We start from the raw sequence: 10,773 nt of genomic DNA on the forward strand, positions 1-10,773 counted from the left end.
AGTGTTGGTGATGAGACAGTCAAATTGCATATGAAACTAAAGGTTCCTCCAACGGGCTGTAAATAAAGCCCAGCGGTGGAGAAACCCCTGCATCACCTCGCCTGATGTCTACCTGCTGCCTAGTCCCATCCGAGCCTGCCTTGCTGCTGTCCAAGCTGCCACAGGTACCTATACGAACTATAGACATTTACCTGCGCCCTGTTGGCCAGCTGCCTTACCGCCAAGGCGGTACGGCCCAGTGGGTCCACAGACCCTTCGAGAACAGAAGTACGTTTTCTGTCTCTTTCTGGCCTGATAATACCAGCCTACGGCTACCCCGGTGCCTGACCATCCCTTCAAATGGTCGGGTACTGGATCGTACCTGCCTCTTCCCCTAGTGGTGGTGGGTACCGGGGTAATAATTGTTGGTTAGTGCTAGACTTTTTACTGGCTAACACTTATTTATTGTTTGTTTTCTGTTTTTGTTTTTTTTTTAAAAACCGATGTTGGTTCCCCCCTATTTTTCATAACCAGCCACATACAACATAGCAGCAGCAGCAGCAGCTGCATAGCATTACAAGTTTGGGAAGGGCCACCGGTTTTGTCCCTTTCCAGCCTCGTAATACCAGCCTGCCGCCGCCCAAGTGCCCGACCTTCACTACAGATGGTCGGGTACTGGATCATACCCGGCTCTTCCCTGCACCCCTGGTGGCGGTGGGTACGGGGTAATAATGGGGGGTTAATGCTAGCCTTTTTACTGGCTCACACTAAGACCCACCTTAGTAATGGACATTGTCAATCAGACTACTGCCATTACTAAGGCGCTATTAAAGTATTAAAAAAAAACACAGAAGCATAAGAAAATATTTTTTTTATTGAAATGAGAACTCCCCCACAGAACCCTCTTTCACCATTTTATTTTAAAAAAACAAAGACATAAATCATCGAAGTAGTGCAACGAATCTATGATGTAGTCCAAACGGTCCAGCGGAACCTGCAAAACAAAAAAATGAAGTTAGTAATATGAAAAATAACAAATATTATAGTCACCTACAGCAGTTTTCTGTCTTCTCCCCTGCACCGCAATATAAACTAGACGTCAATGAACTTCTGAAACATCATATAAATTAAAAGGGTTTTCCCACAAACACATGAATAGGGGATACATGTGTGATCGCTGGGGGTCCGACCACTGGGGCCCCCAGCGATGAGAACTGGGGACCGAAATTCCCCCGAAGTGGCCTGCACTCCATTAATTTCTAGGGACTTAGGGGACCGCTGTCTCCGGCATCTCCATAAAAATTAATGAAGCAATGGTCGAGCAAGTGCACCAGCGCTCCATGCTCATAGAGTGCCCAGTGGTCAGACCCCCAGCAATCACACATGTATGCCCTATTCTGTGGATAGGCGATACATGTGGTTGTGAGAAAACCCCTTTAAAGGGGTTTTGCAATCCCTAAAAATTGATGGTCTATTCTCGGGATAGGCCATCAATAGCTGATGGGTTGGAGTCCGACTCCCGGGACCCCCGCCGATCAGCTGTTTTGAAGGGGGTGCAGCGCTTGTACGCACATCAATGTATCCGAGTACGGGTTCAATAGAAAGTATATGGGCCCGTGCTCCGATACATCTGCTTTCCGGAAAAAGCCAAACAGAAACTAAGTGGCTGAGCGCTCACACAAGCATTTCAGCTGCTTCGTTTTAGCGATTGGTGGGGATCTCAGTGCTCGGACCCCCAACAAATAAAGACTTCTGACATGTCACTATGACATGTTAGAAGTTTGTTAAACGTTTATATACACTTTAAAAAGACAGTGCCTGGAGGCACTAGCGTTTCTAAAATCATAAAATAATGTCATTGATTTTATGATTTTAGAAACACTAGCGTTCCCAGGCTCTAAATTGTTTAGTGTTTACTCTCTACTCAAAACTGTCCTCCTGTGTCTGTTTTCTTTTTCTCTGCTCCGCTTGGTGCATGCTGCCTCAACGCTCTGCTCCCTGGCTCCAGAACGCTGTTACGCCGAGCGTCACAGTGACATGTTGCAGCTTGGCGCAGACAGCTCACGGGACAGGTATTACGTCATTGGGGGGCATGGCTGGCCACAGGGAGTGTCCGGGGCACCGCGGCGTCCAGCGGGACATTTTTCGGACCGCCCAGGACGACGGGACTACGGGGAGAAACCGGGAAGGTTATGAGCTATGGTCACCGGGATGGTGCGGGTGCAGGAGTTGCAGTTGTACCATCGTATGCAAATTACAGCTTTATATTACATTGATCCTGGCCATTTAACCCCTCAGATGTCGAGTCAATAGCGACTGCAGCATCTGAGCGGTTAGACAGAGGGGGGGTGCTCCCTCTGTTACCCCATCGCTGCCCCTATAATGTGATCGTGGGGTGCTGATGGATATTTTATGCCAGTCAGGGGCTTAATAAAGCCCCAAGGACTACAAACTTTGTACTTTTATTAGGCCCTTCCAGAGGCAGGGCCTAAAAGGATGTCTGTGAGCATTATGCTGACAGGCATAATGCAATGCAATACAGAAATATAGCAGTGTTTTAAATCAGCAATCAATAGATTACATTGTCAAGTCCACTAGTGAAACTAAATAAAAACAAATGTCAAAAAAGTTAAATAAAATGTTAAAACATATAAAAAAAACAACACTTTTTTCCCAATTATTTAATGCTCTATTATCCCCCAAATATAAATAAATAACTAAATAAAAAGTTCTGTGGAGAATTGATTTATTCTGCTGTATCCATTGGTCGGAGTGGACCTGTCCGTTCTGACTGTACCTGAACTGGTGTTTATCTGCTGACAGGAGTGCTGTCCACATGCTACCTCAACTTATACATACCTATGTATATATGTATCTCTCTTAAACAAAAAAAACAAACTACACATATGTGGTATTGTCGCATCCGTAACGATCCATACTGTAAAAAAGGATGCATTATTTTTCCTTCATGGTAAACACTATAAAAAAAAAAGTGTTTTTTTCAGTCAAAATCTACTATTTTACTATTGGACACCAACACATTATTTTTCCGCTCTAATGTGATTGGAAAAAAATCAAGAAAAAACATTTGTTTTTAAAAAAACAATGCCAGATTTGCTGCTTTTGGTCACTTTGATAAAAAAACATATGTAGCCCAAAATAGTAAAAAAAAAAAAAACTACTGATTGCCCTACAAAAAAATGGAAGAAAAATGGAAGAAAAAAATCTAAAGTTATAGCTCTCAGAATATGGGGACACAAAAAAAAAAAGATTATTTTTTTTAAAAGTATTTTCCTGTATGTCCTCACAGCAGCACACACATTTGGGGTTAACTCCCTGCTTACTATGAGTTTACCAACTATAAGAGTCCAGCCTCATCCTTCTACCCTTGTATTTTTTTCTTCTTACCCGCTGTGATAGGTGGGTGCTGGGTCTTCTCTCCGGACCCTCAGATAGGGTTCATTTATTTCTACAGGGTTCTATGTTACCTCTGGTACCACCTGGCTGTTTTCTTCCCTGTCTTACCTCCCTCCCCGGTTTAGCTGTTTGTTGCATCTCTCGGTTCCAGGCTTAGCGTTCGGTGCAGTGAGTGTGTTGGGAGCAGAGTTCAGTGTGGCAGCAGCGTGCGTTTACAGCGCATGCGGCGCTCATCAAGACAGGGGAAGATCCGAGATAAGTGTTCTCGGACAGAGGGTGGGTTTCCCTGCTCTTCTTGCGCCATCTTGCTTATGGAGAATGTCAAAGTCTTCCACCTGACACTATGATTATTGAAGGCACCCTATTGAAAGCCAAGGGTCTCTCTTAAGTCAGTAATTTCCACCTCGGTGCAGTCTAGGAAGTTTTTAACAAACCAGACCAATATTAAAGATAAATTGTGCCATTCCAGAGATAGGATTCCAGGGTGCCCAGAGTTGAAAGATATTTTACAGTTCCTCCAAGCTCAAGTTGACAGAGGTCTGATGCCATCCCGTATGAAGGGGCTGATCTCATCAATCTCTGCCTTGACAGGTCGCTGTGGAGGCAGGGTGAGGGAACCTTCAATCAAACGTTTTATTATGGCCGTACAGAAAGTGAGACAGAGGAAGTTGAATTCCTTCCCTGTCTGAGATCTGCCCCTGGCCTTGAATCGACTATGTGAGCAACCGTTTGAGCCTCTTCATGATACAAATCTCTGCTTTGTATACTTCAAGGTATCCTTTCTCATTGCCATAACATCGGCTAAAAGGGTCAGTGAGATCCAGGCTCTATCAGCCAAGGGACCGTATTTGTTCATTGGACCGGATAATATGGTACTCAGGACAGTCTCATCCATCGCTCCAAAGAATCTGTCCTTCCAAAACATGAATCACAATATTGACTTGGCTACTTTTTGTACCGAACCTGTCTTGAAGGAAGACAGAAAGTTGCAGACCCAGGACATAGATAGACACCTCAGTATCTATTTGTCCAGGAATCAAGCATTCAGGAGATCAGATAATCTCTTTATCACCATCGGTAGACCTAGCAAAGGAGCTAAAGCCTCTAAGTGCACTATTGCTCGGTGGCTTAAGAATGCAATTGCTACCTGCTATGACAGAGGGGTCTCCCTCTTCCGGAGGGTGTTCATACCCATTCTACTAAGGCCACAGCAGTTTCTTAGGCAGAAATATTATATTATTACCAGAAATATCACGCTAAGTAAAAAATTTGTGATGTAGTATATGTAAAAAGTTGGCAAACTAAGTACAATAGGCAACATTTTGCCATATCTTCATCTGCTATAAGACAATAATATCCATCTTTCATTGCTACTAACGTAAAAGTAGTTATGCTGCAGGTTTGCATCACTACAATTTAATTTAGCGTCATGGGCCCATTCCTGATTTTACTACCGGACCCATATATTGTAGTTATGCCCATTTATAAGCACTTGCTATGTTTAAGTTCTACTACTACATCTCCTACACATCAAGATAAAGAAGTGGATTGCAATGGCATTCATTTAGTAATGGTCATGTGGTGACCCAGAATATCTGAAGATCCTGAAAACTGTAAAGTGACCTAGAAGAATATTAATGTTGGAAAATGTTCTTTAGAATAATCCTAAAGTCAACACTATTATAGTACATGTTTCTACATTATTTGCTGAGACACTCCATGTAATATGGAAGGAAATATGCTTTACAGCCAAAATACAATACAATACAATTTATAGCAAAATAATTCTGAGCCATGATCAATTTTCTTCAGGACAGAAGTACATTACAAATAGGTTCTTTCTTCCTATGTTACAGTATATCACAAATAAATTCACCCTCGATATAAGTTACACTACCTAAGTTTCAGTAAGATTGTACTGTTTCAGTATCTCTATTGTCTAGAGTCTGGACCAGGGGTCTCAAACTCGGCCGGGTAAGTGGGCCACATATAGAAAAAATGGGAAGTTGACGGGCCGCATTACTTTAAAATTTGATACAATACAAAATGATTGTTAATCAATTCGTTATTTGAACTACTATAACGCTATATTACTATAATAATACTAAATTACTATAATGATAATACTACATTACTATAATAATACCGCTAGGTTTAAAATTTGAGAGAATTCTCCACGTGCTTATTTCAACAATCCAGTTTTCCAGTTTAAGTGACGCTAAATGCAGTCCGGCGGCTCAATTAGCAGTGTTTGGCAGATACAGATGTCAAGATTGGGCAGCCCCTTTTTAGATAGTGCCACAGTGCCCTCTGTGGATGCTGCCGCAGTGCCCTCTGTGGATGCTACCGCAGTGCCCTCTGTGGATGCTGCCGCTGTGCCCTCTGTTGATGCTTCCGCAGTGCCCTCTGTAGATGCTGCTTCAGTGCCCTCTGTAGATGCTGCCGCAGTGCCCTCTGTAGATGCTGCCACAGTGCCCTCTGTGGATGCTGCCGCAGTGCCCTCTGTGGATGCTGCCGCAGTGCCCTCTGTGGATACTGTCACAGTGCCCTCTGTAGATGCTGCCACAGTGCCCTCTGTAGATGCTGCCACAGTGCCCTCTGAAGATGCTGCCACAGTGCCCTCTGTAGATGCTGCCACAGTGCCCTCTGCAGATAATGCCACAGGGCCCTCTGTAGATAATGCCACAGTGCCCTCTGTAGATAATGCAACACACCCCTAGATAATGCCAGTGTCCTCTGTAGATGCTGCCACAGTGTCCTCTGTAGATGCTGCCACAGTGCCCTCTGTAGATGCTGCCACAGTGCCCTCCTTAGATTCTGGCACTGTGCCCTCTGTAGATGCTGCCACAGTGCGCTCCGTAGATGCTGCCACAGTGCACTCCGTAGATGCTGCCACAGTGCCCACCGCAGATGCTGCCACAGTGCCCCCCGCAGATGCTGCCACAGTGCCCTCCGCAAATGCTGCCATAGTGCCCTCTGCACATGATGCCACACACACCCCAAGCAGATAGCTCCATTGGGGCTCCCTCTAGGAGTGGAATCCCCAGCCAGAGCAGAGCGTTGGAGCCCCTGACGTCACTGTCCATACAAAGTGATGTCAGGGGATCCTCCCGGGGCAGAGCACTAGTATAGGCTCTGCGCTGGAACTCTGGGGAAGCCATTAACATCAGTGTCCATATATGGACAGTGATGTCAGGGGCTTGCCCAGAGCTGGAGTCCCAGAGCAGAGCCGCTTCTAGCACTCTGCCTGGGATTCCAGCTCTGCTCCTGACATCACTGTCCATATATGGACATGGATGTCAGGGGCAACCCCAGAGCTGGAGTCCCGGGCAGAGCGCTAGCAGGCTCTTCCTGGGACTCCAGCTGTGCTCCTGACATCACTGGGACTCCTGCTCTGGGGAAGCCCCTGACATCACTGTCGATGTATGGACAGCGATGTCAGAGGCTTCCCCAGAGTCCCGGAGCAGAGACTATACTAGCGCTCTGTCCGGGACTCCAGCTCTGAGGAAGCCCCAGACATCGCTGTCCATATGTAGACAGCGATGTCAGAAGATTCCACAGAGTCCCGGAGCAGAGCCTATACTAGCGCTCTGACCGGGACTCCGCTCTGGGGAAGACCCTGACAACACTGTCCATATGTGGACAGCGATGTCAGAAGATTCCACAGAGTCCCGGAGCAGAGCCTGTACTAGCGCTCTGCCCGGGACTCCGCTCTGGGGAAGCCCCAGACATCGTGTGTCCAAACATGGACACCGATGTCAGTGAATTCCACAGAGTCCCGGAGCAGAGCCGATACTAGCGCTCTGCCCGGCACTCCGCTCTGGGGAAGACCCTGACACACTGTCCATATATGGACAGTGATGTCAGGGAGTTCCATAGAATCCCGGAGCAGAGCCGATACTAGCGCTCTGCCCGGGACTCCGCCCTGGGGAAGACCCTGACACACTGTCCATATATGGGCAGCGATGTCAGGGAATTCCACAGAGTCCCGGAGCAGAGACTATACTAGCGCTCTGCACGGGACTCCGGCTCTGGGGAAGACCCTGACACACTGTCCATATATGGACAGCGATGTCAGAAGATTCCACAGAGTCCCGGAGCAGAGCCGATGCTAGCGCTATGCCCGGGACTCCGCTCTGGGAAAAACCCTGACACACTGTCCATATATGGATAGCGATGTCAGGGAATTCCACAGAGTCCCGGAGCAAAGCATATACTAGCGGCTCAGCACGGGACTCCGGCTCTGGGGAAGCCCCAGACATCGTTGTTCATATGTGGACAGCGATGTCAGGGAATTCCAGAGTCCCGGAGCAGAGTCTGTACTAGTGGCTCTGTGTCCCGCGGGCCGCAGATGACAGCCCCAGGCTTCTAGACTATAGAAGAGTGTTACATTTATATTCTCCCTGTCCTCCCATTCTGATTATAAAAAATGGGGGACACGAAACCCCCCATTCTTGTGGAACATCTACTAGTCCCACATTTATAAGCTATCTCGTGGATCAGTAATAAATGTTCCAGATGAGAAAGTTTCTTTAATATGGAATTTCCCTGTAAGATTAAAATAAATTATCAAAAATATTATTTGTCCTCTTATGTGAAGTTTGATTTTTATCTACCATGACAACTCCAGGGGTTGTCATGAGAGTGAGATTTATTACTGAATTCTAGGCAGATCTTCTCTATTCAGAATCCATATTTATTGTCACCCTGCTTTCACAGAAATGAGAAAAATATATAAGGGAATTTCATACATAGCTATTCATTTATATAATCTTATTACAATTGCTCCTTTTATAACTGGGAGTGACATAATACGAGTCCTTCAGGGCTGTAGAGAATTAAAAATTTCCCATGAGCTGCGAGTACGCCGCGTTCCAAATTATTATGTAAATTTTATTTTTCGCTGATTTTCCTAAATAGTCGATGCAAATGACAGTCCGTATAATCTTCAACCGTTGGAGTATAATGCAAATTTTATTGAACAAATTTCCTAATGATAACAGATTTTTTTTTAGAAGTAAAAAACTCAAAATGCACTGTTTCAAATTATTATGCACAACAGAGATCAAAACATTTTAAAGGTTGTAAAGAGAACTAAAATGGTAATTTGTTGAATTTGCAGCATCACGAGGTCATATTTACAGAAATCAAAAGCTCTTTCAATCAAAAAAAAACTTAACAGGCCAAGTTACAAGTTAACATAGGACCCCTTCTTTGATATCACCTTCACAATTCTTGCATCCATTGAATTTGTGAGTATTTGGACAGTTTCTGCTTGAATATCTTTGCAGGATGTCAGAATAGCCTCCCAGAGCTTCTGTTTTGATGTGAACTGCCTCCCACCCTCATAAATATTTTGCTTGAGGATGCTCCAAAGGTTCTCAATAGGGTTGAGGTCAGGGGAACATGGGGACCACACCATGAGTTTCTCTCCTTTTATGCCCATAGCAGCCAATGACACAGAGGTATTCTTTGCAGCATGAGATGGTGCATTGTCATGCATGAAGATAATTTTGCTACGGAAGGCACAGTTCTTCTTTTTGTACCACGGAAGAAAGTGATCAGTCATAAACTCTACATACTTTGCAGAGGTCATTTTCACACCGCCAGGGACCCTAAAGGGGCCTACCAGCTCTCTCCCCATGATTCCAGCCAAAACATGACTCCGCCACCTCCTTGCTGACGTCGCAGCCTTGTTGGGACATGGTGGCCATTCACCAACCATCCACTACTCCATCCATCTGGACCATCCAGGGTTGCACGACACTCATCAGTAAACAACACGGTTTGAAAATTAGTCTTCATGTATTTCTGAGCCCACTGCAACCGTTTCTGCTTGTGAGCATTGTTTAGGGGTGGCCGAATAATAGCTTTATGCACTCTTGCAAACCTCTGGAGTATCCTACACCTTGAGGTTTGCGAGACTCCAGAGGCACCAGCGGTTTCAAATACCTGTTTGCTGCTTTGCAATGGCATTTTAGCAGCTGCTCTCCTAATCCTATTAATTTGTCTGGCAGAAACCTTCCTCATTATGCCTTTATCTGAATGAACCCGTCTGTGCTGTGAATCAGCCACAAATCTTTTCACAGTACGATGATCACGCTTACGTTTTCTTGAAATATCCAATGTTTTCATACCTTGTCCAAGGTATTGCACTATTTCATGCTTTTCGGCAGCAGAGAGATCCTTTTTCTTTCCCATATTGATTGAAACCTGTGGCCTGCTTAATAATGTGGAACGTCCTTCTTAAGTAGTTTTCCTTTGATTGGGCACACCTGGCAAACTAATTATCACAGGTGTCTGAGATTGATTACCATGATCCAAAAAGCCCTAAGACACAATACCATCCATGAGTTTAATTGAAAAACGAATAATTAAATGTTTATGACACTTAAATCCAATGTGCATAATAATTTGGAACACGGTGTAAAGTATAGGTTGCTATTTACGGCAGGCTATATTTTGTTACGTATTTCAGACACAGGCTTCTAGTGGATGGTGTTTGTAGTGCACTAATAATATAAAGTTACTGTTAACTTCAACCCGTATTCTATACACAGCTCTGTGGGTCATCATCACAGGGTATGAAATATCTTGGAGCCGGAGGGTAATTATAGGGGGGCAGAGGTTGCAGTTGCATGAGCACCCTAGTGCCTGATGGAGCCCAATAGTCCTTCGAACACAGAGAAGAACCGCAGTACTATAAATTGCGTGATTTGGAGGAGCCAAGGTATAGGTTTTGCATGGGGGCCCAGAAGCTTGAACTTACTGCTCTGTCCAGAAATGCCTTTGACTTCTTGTAAAGGAAGTGATTCCCATAACATGAAATTAAAAAACTGTTACATATGAAATTCCATTATATAACATAAAATAATTAAACTTAAAATTATTTTAACTAGTTAGCACATATAGAATTGTGATAGATATCTTATTTCTCTTCTGACAGGTTTATTATGCCATATGTGACTTGTACCCATACATAAGAATTTATTTTCACCGTATTTGATAGTAGATGATATTATTCTTGAGCAGAGGCATTGAAGAATTAAAGTAAAGATGTAGAACGTTTCCTAGGCACATGTTGCTCATCTCTTCTTTCCAATGTTACATAAAGACACTCATAAGGGATACAAGAGATCCTTAAACGTATCAAAAGAAAAGGAATGTATAGCTTTACATTTCATGTACGACTATTGTCACAGTAAAATGATAGTTATTACCATCAGGTATAATGTAAAAAATCAGATCATGCCCCACAAGCTGAAAAATCCCCTATGTACTTCTCATCTTTCCTCTGTAAGTTTTAGAACCCTGTCAACAGCCCAAAACAAAAAGTTTTCATTTCACTTCCTGCTGCCGTAGTGTTTACTTCTGCTG

The sequence above is a fragment of the Rhinoderma darwinii genome, chromosome 7 (assembly GCF_050947455.1).
Source record: "Rhinoderma darwinii isolate aRhiDar2 chromosome 7, aRhiDar2.hap1, whole genome shotgun sequence".
Lineage (NCBI taxonomy): Eukaryota > Metazoa > Chordata > Amphibia > Anura > Rhinodermatidae > Rhinoderma > Rhinoderma darwinii.